Here is a 17,679-nt window from a genome sequence, read left to right as displayed (position 1 = left end):
TTTAAGAACCATCAGAAGAGGAGACACGTCACACAGCGGGAGCCTCCCACCATGCCAGCATGGGTGTGGAGCGGCCTGGAGAAGAAGATGAAGAAGAGAAGAAGAGAAGAAGAGTAAGAAGAAGATGAAGAAGAGAAGAAGATAAGAGAAGAGCGGGAGCCTCCCCCCATGCCATGGGTGCGGAGCAGCCCGAGGAGAAGAAGATAGAAGACGCCGCGGAGGAGATGCTGGACGAGAACACCGGAGGAAGAACCAGAAGAAGAAGATGAAGGAAGATAGAAGAAAGAAGAAGCATTTAAATAAAGGAATTGTCAAAAACTGTCTCTTGTCATTTTTAACATTTTTGACAGTTTTTTAGTGAAATGACCATTTCACACAGAGGGGGGCCGGGATCTGCTATTTTGCTTCAGGTGGAAGAGGGGATCAAACCACCAACCAGGGCTTCACCACCGCTTTTGTGTGGAGAGCATACTGCTAGATTTGCGTTCCATATTCGGCGAGTCAGAGAGACTTGCTGGACTGGAGAATGAATGTCAAAGAAGGATTTATTGAGAAGAGTATATAGATTTAAAATGTTATACATATTTATTGTTAAAATGTTGCAACTATTGTCAGTCTATTCATGAAATGTATTGGGCACATATTAAGCCCATGCCCACTGCATAGTAGATTGGGAACATTAAAAGGGAAATGTGACACGTCACTGATAAATTACATGTATGTGCTGGTACCAAATGTTTTTTTTTTTTAGGAATCTGATCAGATACAAATTTTTAAAAGTAGCATTTCAATTTATGTATAGGGTATCTTGATTGTTTCAGTTAGAGTCTGACTTTAAGGACTGTTTTAGTTGTAGTTGCCTATCCTTACATTATTGAAGTTAAAAGGTGTTTCTTTTCTAATAACAGCAAATGTGCTATATTTGTGCAAACGGTTTTAATTGTGTTTAAGCTGTAATAACAATGATTGGGAATTTTAAAATGTTGATTTTAACCAAATACAAGTTTAAGGCCCCATGTACACGGGACGCTGAGTTGTGGATTATCCACTTGCCACCTCACTTGCCACCTCACCTGCCACAAGTTTCGGATTGTCATTTGCCATGTGACCTGCCACAAGTTGTGGATTGTCCACTTGCCACATCACCTGCCACAAGTTGTGGATTGTCCACTTGCCATGTCACCTGCCACAAGTTGTGGATTGTCCACTTGCCATGTCACCTGCCACAAGTTGTGGATTGTCCACTTGCCACGTAACCTGCCACAAGTTGTGGATTGTCCACTTGCCACGTCACCTGCCACAAGTTGTGGATTGTTCACTTGCCACATCACCTGCCACAAGTTGTGGATTGTCCACTTGCCACATCACCTGCCACAAGTTGTGGATTGTCCACTTGCCACATCACCTGCCACAAGTTGCAGATTGTCATTTGCCACGTCATCTGCCACAAGTTGTGGATTGTCCACTTGCCACGTCACCTGCCACAAGTTGCGGATTGTCATTTGCCACGTCACCTGCCACAAGTTGTGGATTATCCACTTGCCACGTCACCTGCCACAAGTTGTGGATTGTCCATATACCATGTCACCTGCCACAAGTTGCGGATTGTCCACTTGCCACGTCACCTGCCACAAGTTGTGGATTGTCCACTTGCCACGTCACCTGCCACAAGTTGCGGATTGTCCACTTGCCACGTCACCTGCCACAAGTTGTGGATTGTCCACTTGCCATGTAACCTGCCACAAGTTGCGAATTGTCATTTGCCACGTCACCTGCCACAAGTTGTGGATTGTCCACTTGCCACGTCACCTGCCACAAGTTGCGGATTGTCCACTTGCCACGTCACCTGCCACAAGTTGTGCATTGTCCACTTGCCATGTAACCTGCCACAAGTTGCGAATTGTCATTTGCCACGTCACCTGCCACAAGTTGCGGATTGTCATTTGCCACGTCACCTGCCACAAGTTGTGGATTGTCCACTTGCCACATCACCTGCCACAAGTTTCTTGTTCAAATCTAACATCATATGGATCAAATTCCAATTATACTTCGGATAACAGCAATGCTAGTGGTGTATTGGATTGGATCAAGGGCTCATTAGGGTAAATAAATGGTCTATGAATCATTGCAAGCAATTACAATTTAAAATTTTTTTTTTTTAATGTTTTTTCATCATTTGCCATCAATTTTGTGATTTTTAATGTAAAAAAAATAGGGCACCTTTAAAAACGCTTATAAACGAAAACGCAGCTAAACGCCGGTACCGCGTTTAGCCACGTCTGGCGTCTGAAACGTGGAAATCTTCTGCGTCTAAACCCATTTTTTTTGCTTCCAAAGAAACGCTGTTAACCACTTCAGCCCCGGAAGGATTTACCCCCTTCCTGACCAGAGCACTTTTTACAATTCGGCACTGCGTCGCTTTAACTGCTAATTGCGCGGTCATGCAATGCTGTACCCAAACGAAATTTGCGTCCTTTTCTTCCCACAAATAGAGCTTTCTTTTGATAGTATTTGATCACCTCTGCCGTTTTTATTTTTTGCGCTATACACGGAAAAAGACCGAAAATTTTGAAAAAAAATGATATTTTCTACTTTTTGTTCTAAAAAAAATCCAATAAACTCAATTTTAGTCATACATTTAGGCCAAAATGTATTCGGCCACATGTCTTTGGTAAAAAAAATGTCAATAAGTGTATATTTATTGGTTTGCGCAAAAGTTATAGCGTCTACAAACTAGGGTACATTTTCTGGAATTTACACAGCCTTTAATTTATGACTGCCTATGTCGTTTCTTGAGGTGCTAAAATGGCAGGGCAGTACAAAACCCCCACAAATGACCCCATTTTGGAAAGTAGACACCCCAAGGAATTTGCTGAGAGGCATGTTGAGCCCATTGAATATTCATTTTTTTTGTCCCAAGTGATTGAACAATGACAAAAAAAAAAAAAAAAAAAAAAAAATTACAAAAAGTTGTCACTAAATGATATATTGCTCACACAGGCCATGGGCATATGTGGAATTGCACCCCAAAATACATTTAGCTGCTTCTCCTGAGTATGGGGATACCACATGTGTGGGACTTTTTGGGAGCCTAGCCGCGTACGGGGCCCCGAAAACCAATCACTGCCTTCCGGATTTCTAAGGGCGTACATTTTTGATTTTACTCCTCACTACCTATCACAGTTTTGAAGGCCATAAAATGCCCAGATGACATAAAACCCCCCCAAATGACCCCATTTTGGAAAGTAGACACCCCAAGCTATTTGCTTTGAGGCATGTTGAGTCCATGGAATATTTTATATTTTGACACAAGTTGCGGGAAAGTGACAAATTTTTTTTTTTTTTTTTTTTTTTTTGCACAAAGTTGTCACTAAATGATATATTGCTCACACAGGCCATGGGCATATGTGGAATTGCACCCCAAAATACATTTAGCTGCTTCTCCTGAGTACGGGGATACCACATGTGTGGGACTTTTTGGGAGCCTAGCCGCGTACGGGGCCCCGAAAACCAATCACCGCCTTCAGGATTTCTAAGGGCGTACATTTTTAATTTTACTCCTCACTGCCTATCACAGTTTCGGAGGCCATGGAATGCCCAGGTGGCACAAACCACCCCCAAATGACCCCATTTTGGAAAGTAGACACCCCAAGCTATTTGCTGAGAGGCATGGTGAGTATTTTGCAGCTCTCATTTGTTTTTGAAAATAAAGAAAGACGAGAAAAAACATTTTTTTTTTTTCTTTTTTCAATTTTCAAAACTTTGTGACAAAAAGTGAGGTCTGCAAAATACTCACTATACCTCTCATCAAATAGCTTGGGGTGTCTACTTTCCAAAATGGGGTCATTTGGGGGTTTTTTTTGCCACCTGGGCATTCCATGGCCTCCGAAACTGTGATAGGCAGTGAAGAGTGAAATCAAAAATTTACGGCCTTAGAAAGCCTGAAGGCAGTGATTGGTTTTCGGGGTCCCGTACGCGGCTAGGCTCCCAAAAAGTCTCACACATGTGGTATCCCCGTACTCAGGAGAAGCAGCAGAATGTATTTTGGGGTGTAATTTCACATATTCCCATGGCATGTTTGAGCAATATATCATTTAGTGACAACTTTGCGCAAAAAAAAATTAAAAAAATAAAAAATTGTCTCTTTCCCGCAACTTGTGTCACAATATAAATTATTCCATGGACTCAACATGACTCTCAGCAAATAGCTTGGGGTGTCTACTTTCCAAAATGGGGTCATTTGGGGGGGTTTTGAACTGTCCTGGCATTTTATGCACAACATCTAGAAGCTTATGTCACACATCACCCACACTTCTAACCACTTGAAGACAAAGCCCTTTCTGACACTTATTGTTTACATAAAAAAATAATTTTTTTTTGCAAGAAAATTACTTTGAACCCCCAAACATTATATATTTTTTTTAAAGCAAATGCCCTACAGATTAAAATGGTGGGTGTTTCATTTTTTTTTTTCACACAGTATTTGCGCAGCGATTTTTCAAACGCATTTTTTGGGGAAAAAACACACTTTTTTACATTTTAATGCACTAAAACACACTATATTGCCCAAATGTTTGATGGAATAAAAAAGATGATCTTAGGCCGAGTACATGGATACCAAACATGACATGCTTTAAAATTGCGCACAAACGTGCAGTGGCGACAAACTAAATACATTTTTAAAAGCCTTTAAAAGCCTTTACAGGTTACCACTTTAGATTTACAGAGGAGGTCTACTGCTAAAAATACTGCCCTCGATCTGACCTTCGCGGCGATACCTCACATGCATGGTGTAATTGCTGTTTACATTTGACGCCAGACCGACGCTTGCGTTCGCCTTAGCGCGAGAGCAGGGGGGACAGGGGTGCTTTTTTTTTTTTTTTTTTTTTTTCCTTTATTATTATTATTTTTTTATCTTATTTTTAAACTGTTCCTTTCATTTTTTTTTTTTAATCATTTTTATTGTTATCTCAGGGAATGTAAATATCCCCTATCATAGCAATAGGTAGTGACAGGTACTCTTTTTTGCAAAAATTGGGGTCTATTAGACCCTAGATTTCTCCTCTGCCCTCAAAGCATCTGACCACACCAAGATCGGTGTGATAAAATGCTTTCCCAATTTCCCAATGGCGCTGTTTACATCCGGCGAAATCTAAGTCATAAAATGCTCGTAGCTTCCGGTTTCTTAGGCCATAGAGATGTTTGGAGCCACTCTGGTCTCTGATCAGCTCTATGGTCAGCTGGCTGAATCACCGGCTGCATTTTCAGGTTCCCTGTTGAGACAGGAGAGCCAGAGAAAAACACGGAAGACGTTGGGGGGGGAGGGGCATTCCCTCCCACTGCTTGTAAAAGCAGTCTAGAGGCTAATTAGCCGCTAGGATTGCTTTTACATGAAAGCCGACCGCTGGCTGAAAAGAATGATACCAAGATGATACCTAAACCTGCAGGCATCATTCTGGTATAACCACTCAAAGTCGTGAATGGCGTACCTGAAGACAAAAAAATGGTTAACAATAAAGCACAGTAAACGGTAAGGTATAAAAAATTGCATACCTGAAAAGCAAACATGATAAAACATAACAACAATAAAACATTGCAGAATAGAATACAGTAAAAAAGAACAGAACAATAGAGAGAGAGAAAGAACAATAAAACGACAACTATTTTTTTTTTTATTTTATATTTTTGTATGTGTTTTTTTTTTTTTTTTACACTTTTTTTTGTAACTAACTTTTATAACTGTAACCGGTTCCAGGTTCGGGTCTCTCAAAATGCGATGGCATCTTGGGAGACCCTGTGAAAGTGTGCCTAGTCTGTGCAATGCTGTACCCTACGCTAATACTCAACTAGTGAATGGTAGTGTTCAAAACATTCACCAATGCAAAGACCAGGATTGTCAGGACAGGAGGGACAATAATAGCGGGTGTCACGCCTATATCTGCGCTTGCTGCAGACACGACATCTTTTTTGGGGGGGTTCGTTGGGTAGGGGTACTCGGGAGGACATAAAGAAAATGCCTCTCATGCAGCCGACTGCATTTGGTTGGGGATGTGAATGGGGGAAGTACGGGCGCTGCAGAAGTGGTGGGTTCCCAATTAGGATTGGCGAATGCAGCAGGAAGGGCACTATGGACACGACGGGCCTGTGTTTGTCTTCTTGGTGGCAGCGGGACACTACTTGTGCTTGTCACCTCACCAGCTTGAACTGCACTTATGGGACTCGCCACGTCACCAAGTGTTACTGCAGTGCTGGTTTGACTACAACCGGGGTGTACTAGGCCGCTGGGGCTTGCCAGTTCACCAAAACGCTACCAAAAAAACTGTTAGCGATCGCAAGGATCAGGCCTGACTCTGCGAACGCTGCAGTTATGCGTTTAGTGTTTTGTAAGTGTCAGTGATCGATCGATACTGCACTTGGGTGGGCTGGGCTGGGCCGGGTGGAGGGGCAAAACGCAGGTGCTAGCAGGTATCTGGGCTGATCCCGCTAACACTGCGTTTGTGGGAACCCTAAACTGCTGGGGACGCTAGTATAGATCTGATCAGATCAGATATTGATCCGATCAGATACTATACCACTAAGGGAGGCGTATGCTGCGTGCGTGGGTGTTAGCGGTACTGGCGCTAATCTGACGCTGCCTGGGGCTGGTGCTTGCCAGTTCACCAAAACGCTACCAAAAAAACTGTTAGCGATCGCAGGGATCAGGCCTGACTATGCGAACGCTGCAGTTATGCGTTTAGTGTTTTGTAAGTGACAGTGATCGATCGATACTGCACTTGGGTGGGCCGGGCAGAGGGGCAAAACGCAGGTGCTAGCGGGTATCTGGGCTGATCCCGCTAACACTGCGTTTTCGGGAACCCTAAACTGCTGGGGACGCTAGTATAGATCTGATTGGATCAGATATTGATCCGTACAGATACTATACCACTAAGGGAGGCGTATGCTGCGTGCGTGGGTGTTAGCGGTACTGGCGCTAATCTGACGCTGCCTGGGGCGACGCATATCACCGCCGGGCGACCGGGGGGCTAAACCTTTATTCGGTAATAAACGGCGGGTGCCCTGACACTATAAAAAATAAACAAACTAACCAGCGTCACCGTAACAGTTATACGGTGATCAGTGGTGAAAGGGTTAACTAGGGGGCAATCAAGGGGTTAAAACATTTATTAGGTAGTATATGGGGGTCCCTGTCGCTATAAAACGCTGACGGCGAACCTAAATATTTACGTTCCTAACTAGCGTCACCAGCGACACTAATACAGCGATCAGAAAAATGATCGCTTAGTGACACTGGTGACAGGGGGTGATCAAGGGGTTAAAACTTTATTAGGGGGGGTTAGGGGGGTATCCTAGACCTAAAGGGGGGTAATACTACCTGCCCTAACACTGTAACTGTCACAAACTGACACTATGCAGTAATCAGAAAAAAAAAAAAAAAAAAAAAAAAAAATACTGCTAATGTCAGTTTGTGACAGGGGGGGGGGGGGTGATTGGGGGGGGATCGGGGGGCGATCGGGGGGGGATCGGGGGTGTAAGGTATGCCTGGCATGTTCTACTGTGTGTGTGTGTGTGTTGTGTACACTTACATGTCTTCTCTCCTCGGCGCTGGACGGAAACTGCCGAGCCGAGGAGAGATGACATCACATCCTCTGCCTGTGTGAAACTACACACAGGCAGGGGAGGATTCCTATTGGCTGGGAGCGATCGCGAGGGGGGGGCCACGATCGGATGGTCTCCCCCTCGCCTCCCGACGCTCCCAGTCAGATGCCGACCGCCGATGGCACCGGGGGGGGGTCCGATCGGACCCCCCGCCCGCGGGAGGCAGATCACGTATATATACGTGATTCTGCCTGCCCGTGCCATTCTGCCGACGTATATCTACGTTAGGCGGTCGGCAAGTGGTTAAACGCAACTACAAAAAAACGAGACTGTGTACATGGTCACATAGGATAACATTGAATGAGTTCAGGGGCAGTTGAAAAAAGCGTCCAACTGCCTCTGAACGTATGTTTAGCAGTGTCCCGTGTACATGGGGCCTAAGAATATTATATACAAAAAATATATTTTACAACATCAAAATATATTAATAACAATAACAACAATAACAAATGTAAAAAAATCACACAACCAACCAAAAGTTACAGGCAATATAGCAAATAGAATTATTTCTTAAAAGTTAGTGGCAAATTCTTTTTGAGGAATAAAAGCATCTCTGCATGTTCAGCCATAAGCCTGTTTCTGCTATCAGTAAGGACATTAGACGCTAAGCTGAACAGTCTTTCACTTTCCACACTACTGCATGGGGCAGAAAGATATTTTTGGGCCATTTTAGCCAGAGTTGGAAATCTCACTTTATGAACTGCCCAGTACTTCAGGGGTTTCTCTGAACGAGGTACAGTGATCTCTCCCAGGTAAGCTTCCAGCTGTATAGTAGCAGCTTTTGGAGCACTGCTCTCAGATGTAGATGATCCTTCACCAGCAATTTCTGCAAATAAACTGTCCAGACTGGTACCTGGCTGGTCACGGTGAGGCCTTTTGGAAGCTGGTTCTTCATGCTGCTCAGATTCAATTGTCTCTTCAAAAATGTTTTGCAGTTCCAGTACTAACATTTCTTTTGCCTCCCTGGAAGTGTCAGAATTACAGAAAAAACGATCTTTATACCTAGAAGAAAAAAATAAACAACAATGAATGAATGCAGCATATTCTTTCTGTGAATTAAGAAAACAATTACATTTAATAGCAGAAAAATTAACATTAGCTTGGATCGAGTAAAGTTGCGATACAGTAAAGTGGGTTTCGCTCAGTATCAGAGAAGCGCTTCTGCAAAGCAGCAAGCAAAGTTCTCTTCATTGTTTTGATACCTTGGTCCTCATCCACTTTTGCTAAAACTTTCTGTAGCACTGTTACTGCAGGAATTACATCAGAGGCAAATGCATCTGAACAACTCACTTGGCAAGTCATCTCTTCAAAGGGAGCCAAGATATTGACCACCTTCTCCATCAGATTCCACTGGTTTGCAGTAATGGTGGCAGGGAGCTCATATTCAGACACATACACTCCAAGGGCCCGTTTCTGCTCAGTCAGAGACTTCAGCATGTAAAATGTGCTGTTCCAACGAGTCTGCACGTCTTGCTGGAGTCTTCTTACTGGCTGACCAAGCTGTATCTGGATGTCCTGCAGCCGAGAGTATGCCAGGTTCGAATGTTTGAAGTGGCTAATTATTCTGCGCCCGACTCCCACAGCATCTGCAATGCTGCGCTATGATAACAGTCCCTCTGAGACAGCAAGCTGCAGTGTATGTGCCACACATGAAATACTGGGAAGTCCAGCAACTTCCATACCTTTTATCATGTTTTTGGCACTGTCCCGGACCACAACATGAACAGAACTTTTGGGAATCGCCCAAGTCTGAAGCATTTCCTCAAGTATGTTTGCTATTGTTTGACCGGTGTGGGAGCCTTCAAATTTTGTAGCGTGGAGCATGACCTGATGCAAAGAGAATTCGCCATCTATCCACTGCGCCGTTAATCTGATGAGAGACAGTGGACTCACACTACTGCTCCAGATGTCGGTGGTGAAGCTAATTGCCTTTATGTCCTTCTGCAACATAATGTTAATGTGCTTTTTAACCGTGTCGTGGATCTTTGGTAAGATGATGTCTGTTATCTAATGGCGACTTGGAATGTCATACTTCGGCTCCAACACATTAAGAAATCGCTGAAAACCCATGTTCTCAACAATTGAAAGAGGTTGATCATCCAGAATAATAAATTGGGTGAGCGCCTCTGTTATTTGTACAGCTCTGGGGTTGTCTCTTGACAGCTTTTCTCTTCTGGCAAAAGTTTGCTGCAGAGTTGGCTGCTGAGTGCTACTGCTGCTACCGATAGCGGTAAATTCTCCATGCTCACTTTTATGTTTTAATTTCAAGTGCTTTATCAGGTTACTGGTATTGTAAGAACTGATTTTTGTACCACCTCTAGATAATTTTGCACAACAAAGTTTGCAGTCTGCAATCCGTGGGTTGTCCTCGTTAATTTTAAAATACTTCCACACAGCTGACATTCTGCTGGTGTCTCTTTGCAGTGTTCACCGAAAGGCTCTGATAATTTGCTCGACCTTGGGTGAAAAATAAAAAACAAAAAACAATTGAGCGCAAAGTGTCCATTGTTTAACTACTTCGCTCTATATCATGCACTCTCATCCCCTTCCTGCCCAGGCCAATTTTCAGCTATCAGCGGATTCAGCGCTGTCACACTTTGACAATTGCGCAATACGCAGTCAAGCTACACTGTACTCAAATTTTCACACAAATATAGCTTCTTTTGGTGGTATTTATTTTATTTAATCACTGCTGTTTTTTTTTTTTTTTTTTTTTTTTTTTTAAAAAGAAGCTTTTCTTTGTTTCCGTCACAAAATGTTGTAAATAAGTACTTTTTCTCCTTCACTGATGTGTGCTACTGCTAATGAGGTTGCACTGATGGGGCATTGAGGTGGCACTAATAGGCTGCACTGATGAGGAGGCACTAATATGTAGCACTGATAGGTTTGGGTGGCACTGATGAGGCAGCACTGATGGGGAAGCCCTAATATGCAGCACTGTTGGGCACTGATAGGATTACTTGGCACTGATATGCAGCACTGATGACCACTGATAGGTGGAACTGATTAAGCAGCACTGATAGGTGGCACTTACTTATGGGCACTGATAGGTGGCATGCACTGATGGATGGGCACTGATGGGTGGCACTGACTGTCTGGCACTGATAGATACCACTGAGTGATGAGCACTGATAGGTGGCACTGATTATGCAGCACTGATGAGCACTGATGGGTGGCACACACTGATGGCTGGGCACTGATAGGTAGCACGCACTAATGGGCACTGATATGTGGCATGCACTGATGGCTGTCAATGACTGAGGTGCACTGATAGATGGCATGGCACTGATGAGCAGTGCACTAATAGGTGGCACTGATTATGCAGCACTGATGAGCACTGGTAGGTGGCACTGATTATGCAGCACTGATAGGCGACACATACTGTTGGCTGGGCAGTGGCACTGAAAGGTGGCACTGATAGGTGGCATGCACTGATAGGTGGAACGCATTAATGGGCACTGATACGTGGCACGCACTGATGGCTGGCACAGACTGAGGTGCACTAATAGATGGCACTGATGAGCAGTGCACTAATAGGTGGCACTGATATGCAGCACCGATGAGCACTGATAGATGGCACACACTGTTAGCTGGGCAGTGGCACTGAAAGGTGACACTGACTGATGGGCACTGATAGGTGGCATGCACTGATAGGTGAAATGCACTGATAGGTGGCACACACTAATGGGCACTGATATGTGGCACACACTAATGGCTGGCACTAATAGATGGCGCTGACTGAGCACTAATAGGTGGCACCGATGAACACGGATAGGTGACACGCACTGATAGATGGCACCGATTATGCAGCACTGATGAGCACTGATGAGTGGCACACACTGATGGCTGTGCGCTGATAGGTAGCACGCACTAAAGGGCACTGATACGTGGCATGCACTGATGGCTGTCAATGACTGAGGTGCACTGATAGATGGCATGGCACTGATGAGCAGTGCACTAATAGGTGGCACTGATTATGCAGCACCGATGAGCACTGATAGGTGGCAGTGGCACTGATTATGCAGCACTGATAGGTGACATACTGTTGGCTGGGCAGTGGCACTGAAAGGTGGCACTGATAGGTGGCATGCACTGATAGGTAGAACGCACTAATGGGCACTGATACGTGGCACGCACTGATGGCTGGCACAGACTGAGGTGCACTGATAGATGGCACTGATGAGCAGTGCACTAATAGGTGGCACTGATATGCAGCACCGATGAGCACTGATAGGTGGCACACACTGTTAGCTGGGCAGTGGCACTGAAAGGTGGCACTGACTGATGGGCACTGATAGGTGGCATGCACTGATAGGTGAAACGCACTGATAGGTGGCACACACTAATGGGCACTGATATGTGGCATACACTAATGGGCACCAATAGGTGGCACGCACTAATGGCTGGCACTAAAAGATGGCGTTGACTGAGCACTAATAGGTGGCACTGATGAGCACGGATAGGTGATACGCACTGATAGGTGGCACGCACTGATGGGCACTGATATGTGGCAAGCACTGATAGTGGCACACACACTGATGGCTGGTATTGACTGGTGGCTGGCAGTGGCACTGGCTGGATGGGCACTGATGAGCACTGATTGATGGCTGGCAGTGGCACTTATGGGCTTGAGAGCATTTACTCTTTTCTATGCTGCCTCTGCGACGCCCATCTTGGTACACCTTGCACTTGGCCTCAATAAAGCAGCAGCGGACATCTTGTTACACCCAGCCTGAACTATATGGGCTGGGTGTAACAAGATGTCCGCTGCTGGCAGGGTGTACCAAGATGGGCGTCGGGATTTCTAAGCAGTGAGCACTGACCAGTGACAACAGTTTAATGGCAACACGGAGCGTCACATGAACTTCCATTACTGAATGTGACTGCTCCGTTCGCCGAGCCCTGCACGCTGCACTACCTGGCCTGCTTGATTACACGGAGGACTCGCTCTCCGCTCAGCTCTCTGCTCCGCCCTCTGACTCCGCCCTGACTCCGCCCGCTGAAACCGCTGCTGACTCCGCCCGCTGACTCAGCCGCTGACACCGCCCGCTGACTCCGCCGCTGACTCCGCCCGCCGAGTTCCTGTCTCCCAGTACAAGGTATCGGCTAAGGCATCGGGAGCATTTGTGCGAGTACAAGTACTCGCGCAAATGCTCGGTATCGGTCCCGATACCGATACTAGTATCGGTATCGGGACAACCCTAATATCTATGCTAAGAATGAGGAAGTTACATATTCAGGGCGCTATGCCAGATGAATTGTGGTTGGCAAAGAAAGAGGAAGTGACTTTAAGGTTGTGTATTTCTATGCACTAGAGAAAAATATTAAGGTTTTGAAAGGTGTTTAAAGGGAAAATATGAAAAAATGGAGAGTGAATGGAATGGCCAAATGAATATGGAATGAGAAAGTGATTGTATTGTGTTTAATGAACGCATAGGGTATCATTTTGCTTGGTAAAGTATTTTAAGTGTATGTTTAAAATGTACACAACAAGTTGTCTCATATTGTGTTTAGGCCCACGCTGTTAACAGAAGGGTGAAATTTGGGAAAAATGTTGCTGCATATATTGAGTCCATGAAGTACTAAAATGTGATGGGAAGGATTTGTTTGAAATAAGCAATCAGAATGACTATTCTGGATATTTACCTTTTGAATTCCCAGAGTGTCAGTCATGAAGTGTTAATGATGTAATGTTGTTTATCCACCAATGTTTTGTTTGTTGCTGATGATCAGACATATTGCAAAGTTGGGAGACTTCTGAGTCAGAATATGTGTTTGGGTAAAATGTTCTGTCCTAAGTCCCTCGGGTCCTCTTGGGTCCCGGGAATAGAAAAAACTAAAGGGGTTTAAGTTCTGCTGTAATACTGGATTTGGATAAAATGTTTAGTTAAAATATTGAATCTATATAATAAAGACCCTTGCTGAGAAACATTTTCATTCCTGTATGCTTTACTTATGTTTGAGTCAATGAAGAATATTATTTTTAATACCTCCAATGGTTAAGGCCTGAATTGATCAGGTAGATTCTGTGATTACTCATGGTGGATGAGGAGTATCTGCCCCAGCCAGCCAGCATTCACCCACAGCCCCATACACATGAAGAAACGCCCACCCCAGTCGCCAGCCAGCATTCTCCCACAGCCCCATACACATGAAGAAACGCCCACCCCAGTCATACTCTACACCCCATTCATACCCTGCCCTATACCCTATCCAGATGAAGAGATGACAATTTTTACATGGAAATATTCGTTGTTCATCTTTGTTGTTCAAATACCATAGGAGGTGCTTAGATGACTAAAGGCGGACTCCTGCTGGAAAGTTTTCCTGGGAATGACACTTTGAGGGCAAGCCAAAATGACGCAAACCCAAGGTTTACGAAATTCTAGTGAGCACCACATGAGAGAGATCCAGATGTGTCAGCCTGAAGACCCAGGTCTAGCCCAATGAATCAGTTCCAGTTTGTCTGTGGATATCAAGTTCTGTCCTTACAGAAGTTCAGGCAGTGTTTTGGATAGAGAATTCATGTCTGTACATATGAATGATCACAGAATTGAACCAAAGGTTTTGGGAAAAGTTGAGGAGAATAAGAGTTATAATGTGGACATTTCCTTTTCCGTCCTTTTTTTGAGAATTTAATGGACATTGAGAAGCCATCCCAGAGACTTTCTTTTTGTGTATTTCTTTGGGACTATTTTTATTTGGCCTAAAGGCTGTCATGCCACTCCCACTTGTTTTTATGGACTGTCACGCCCCTTCCTCCCTTTGCATTCCATGGACAATTGCTATGCAGCTGAGATTACGTGTTAATTGTTTGCTATTTTTGCATGTGTAGAAGGTGGTCCAGGTGAGGGTCGGGGGCATATTGGGATTGTTGTTGTAGTGTGCCCAGGACGTGCTTGACCACTTCAGTGTGTAAGATGGTTTGAAACTGCAGCTGTTGGATAATGTTTGGAGGGATGCTGGCATGAGCACTGTACTATATATGTATTGGTTCACATGTCATCCACCAGCCTCTGTGTTCTGGGGGGAGGCTTAAGGTTATATGTGGCCCACCCAACAACACCACTAATAACACACTCATTAGACATAGAGGGGATGTGTATTCAAAGTCTGAGGGGACTCCACAGTGTTTGACACCTTAGATCGTGCCCTACATCACACTATATATACCTTCATGCATACCTCTAACCCCCATACTGAGATGGTTAGGCTACTCTCACAGCTTGCCCTTGCAGGATTCTCTGAAGGTGCCCAATGGGTCCTTAGCAGACAGCCACTAGCCTTGGGCAACAGCACGTACATTTACTGTGGAGGAACATGCCATCCATGGATTCTGAGTGATCCCAAGGAATGGTGTTACTTGGCCTCATTGGTTCCGATAATGGGAATTCTCAGGGACAGTGAGGAATGTCTCTTGCTCAAGGCTGGTGTTCATCTTAAATGCCCCCTCAAACACCATTATGCCAGGTCATTGTTTTTGGAAAAGGACATGACCTGGGCATGGTTCCCCTCATGAACCTAAGGGGGTATTGGCATGATGAAAAGGCTAAATAATTACTTGGGAACCCCCTGGGTAACATGGGATGGTTTGGTTTCAATGGAGTATTTTCCTGGATCAGGGATATTGCTGTGTGTATTGTAGTGACTTTGCTCCTGGCATTATTTCTGTGTGCCTGCTTTGAGTTTGTTATGTGTGTGTCACAATGCAGATACGTCAGTCACCTTCATCACCTTCATGACCTTTGTGTCTGAAAGAGGGGACTGTAGTAATATGACTGAACAGAAGTGACTCCATCTTTGAACAAGTTCATATAAGATTAACTTGGGTTAATCTGCTAGTTAGTTTAAGTTCTGTATTCTCAGACTGTGACAGACTATAACAGTTTTTGCAAGGCACACATATAAGAAAATACAGCTTACAGCAGCATCTTTGCTCTCTACCTTTCTATATAAAGCTTCTGTGGTGTAGATCTGTCTGGGACATTTTCCTGTGTAAAGGGGAACACCCAAGGCATGACTATGAGTCATGGAAGCAGATGGCATGGTTACTATAGTTGCTATGTCAGCCATGTTTAAGGGGTTGGGCATTTGAGTATTAATGATATGTAATGATGTGAAATGTACACCCCTTTATTAAATCACTCCCATTTTCCATGCAATGATTGGTTAATGATAACGTATATAAATTGTATACCCGCCCAGAATTAAATCAGATAGCTTTGAACATTTAGACTCTGCATCATCTCTTTTTGTGTTCACCAAGAAGCTATCTCCTCAGTACTGAGAGGGTCTTGTGAGTGTGGTAATTGCTGTGATTATACCTAGCTGGTCTTGTCAGGTATACGGAAATACAGTTTGATTCTCTTCAATAACTTGCCACAAATTTGTGGCAGTGTTGAATTATAATTATTGGTAACTTGCTGCACATTTTCACTGGCAAATTGTACACTTGGAAAGCACTTGAAGCACAAGTTCTAGTTGACACTTTTCCACGTTGTTGCAAATTTGCGCAAGTCTCCAGTAAGAACAGAGTTGCAATGGTGAGTCTACAGCACAAGTCCTGCAAGTTCCCCTTGTGGTGGGAGGACTATTGCACAACATAACTGAATCAGAACTTGCAGCAGAATTGCAGAATGTTTGCAAAGAAAGGTGATCTGGAGTCATTGCGGACTTGCTGCAATTGTGCAACAAACTTGTGGCAAGTCTAAAATAAATTAACAAGTCATTTTCAAGCTTGCAGCTCAATTGCTTGCTTTCTGGGTAGTGTGGCCTTAGAGTAGGAAAATAGTTCTTTACATTTGCAGCATTGGTAAATTCACACTCATATAATCTTAAAGCCCAAGTGCTATAAAATAGGTAGCACAGTCCTATGCATTAGCATACTCATTGCTATGTTTTTATTAAGACCACTGCATGGAGTCTTTAGAAATAAGCGTGGATACCCTTTATGCAATATCCATCCACATTGTGGTCAGTGCCATAGATACTCAGGCCTCATTCACACCTAAGCATTTTGTAGCTCGAAGCTACAGCATCCAGAATCCTGTGTGCTTGAAATGTGGCTGTTCACACCTGAGCATCGTGTTGCTTGAAACTTTTAACTCGAATAAGTACATAGCCTTCTTCTAAACTACTTGCTTTAAGTTTCAAGCACTTTTGACCCCAGTAAACATAAATAGAAGCTCTTGAAAAACGAGCAAACATGCATGAAAAAAATTAGGTGAAAAAGTGAGGCCTGGAGCGAAAAAAATAAAATAAAAATAGCACAGGGGAGGTATGACATTGTGGAGAGAGGAAACTAGCCAAGAAGGATTTAACAGATAGTTTTATTTTTAGTGAAGGAGGACTTACCTGATTGGGGATAGTCCTTGGCTAGGTGAGGTCTGGGGCAGCTTAAGGAGGGGTGGCTCAGCCCTGGCATCCATTGGAGCTTGACGGACGCAGAAAACAGCTTCCCACCCTCCCTGTTCTGTTCAGATTTTTCCGCATCGGGAGCAATGGGATTGAGGTTGTCGTGGGAGCTGGGCGGTTGTTGGTCTTTGCTGGTGGAAGAAAACCTAGGATAAGGAAGGGTTCGGGACCCATCGGTGGTATGTGTCCCTCTGGTGTATTCCAGTTAACGTCGGTTTAGCTGGAATATGGTACTGGTTGCACTGCGGTTAGTGTGTTGTCTCAGAGCCGGTGTGTTGCGGCTGGAGGCCTATTATGATAAAAGGTACCACAGTGCATAATTGGAACATACTTTAGTTTGGGGTGCCTTTAAAGACCAACAGGCTTAATGACTGATATGTTTCTGTTATAAGGAATGTTTTTCTCGTTAATGTTATTTATGTTTATTTGTTAATTATGAGGTTACTATGGCCATTTGTTTACTCCATTCATTGTGTGGTCTCCATTAATTGTAGGTAACAGTATGGGATGGGGTGGAGTATGGATGTTTGGCCTGGCAGCCATTGGCTAAGGTTGGGACATCTGTTCTATACTGGTCATGCACATATTGTGTGTTTCTTTCCCTAGTAA

This window comes from Aquarana catesbeiana, linkage group LG09 (assembly GCF_042186555.1).
Source record: "Aquarana catesbeiana isolate 2022-GZ linkage group LG09, ASM4218655v1, whole genome shotgun sequence".
Lineage (NCBI taxonomy): Eukaryota > Metazoa > Chordata > Amphibia > Anura > Ranidae > Aquarana > Aquarana catesbeiana.
The sequence above is the reverse complement of the archived record's forward strand: the minus strand, read 5'-3'. Positions refer to the sequence as shown.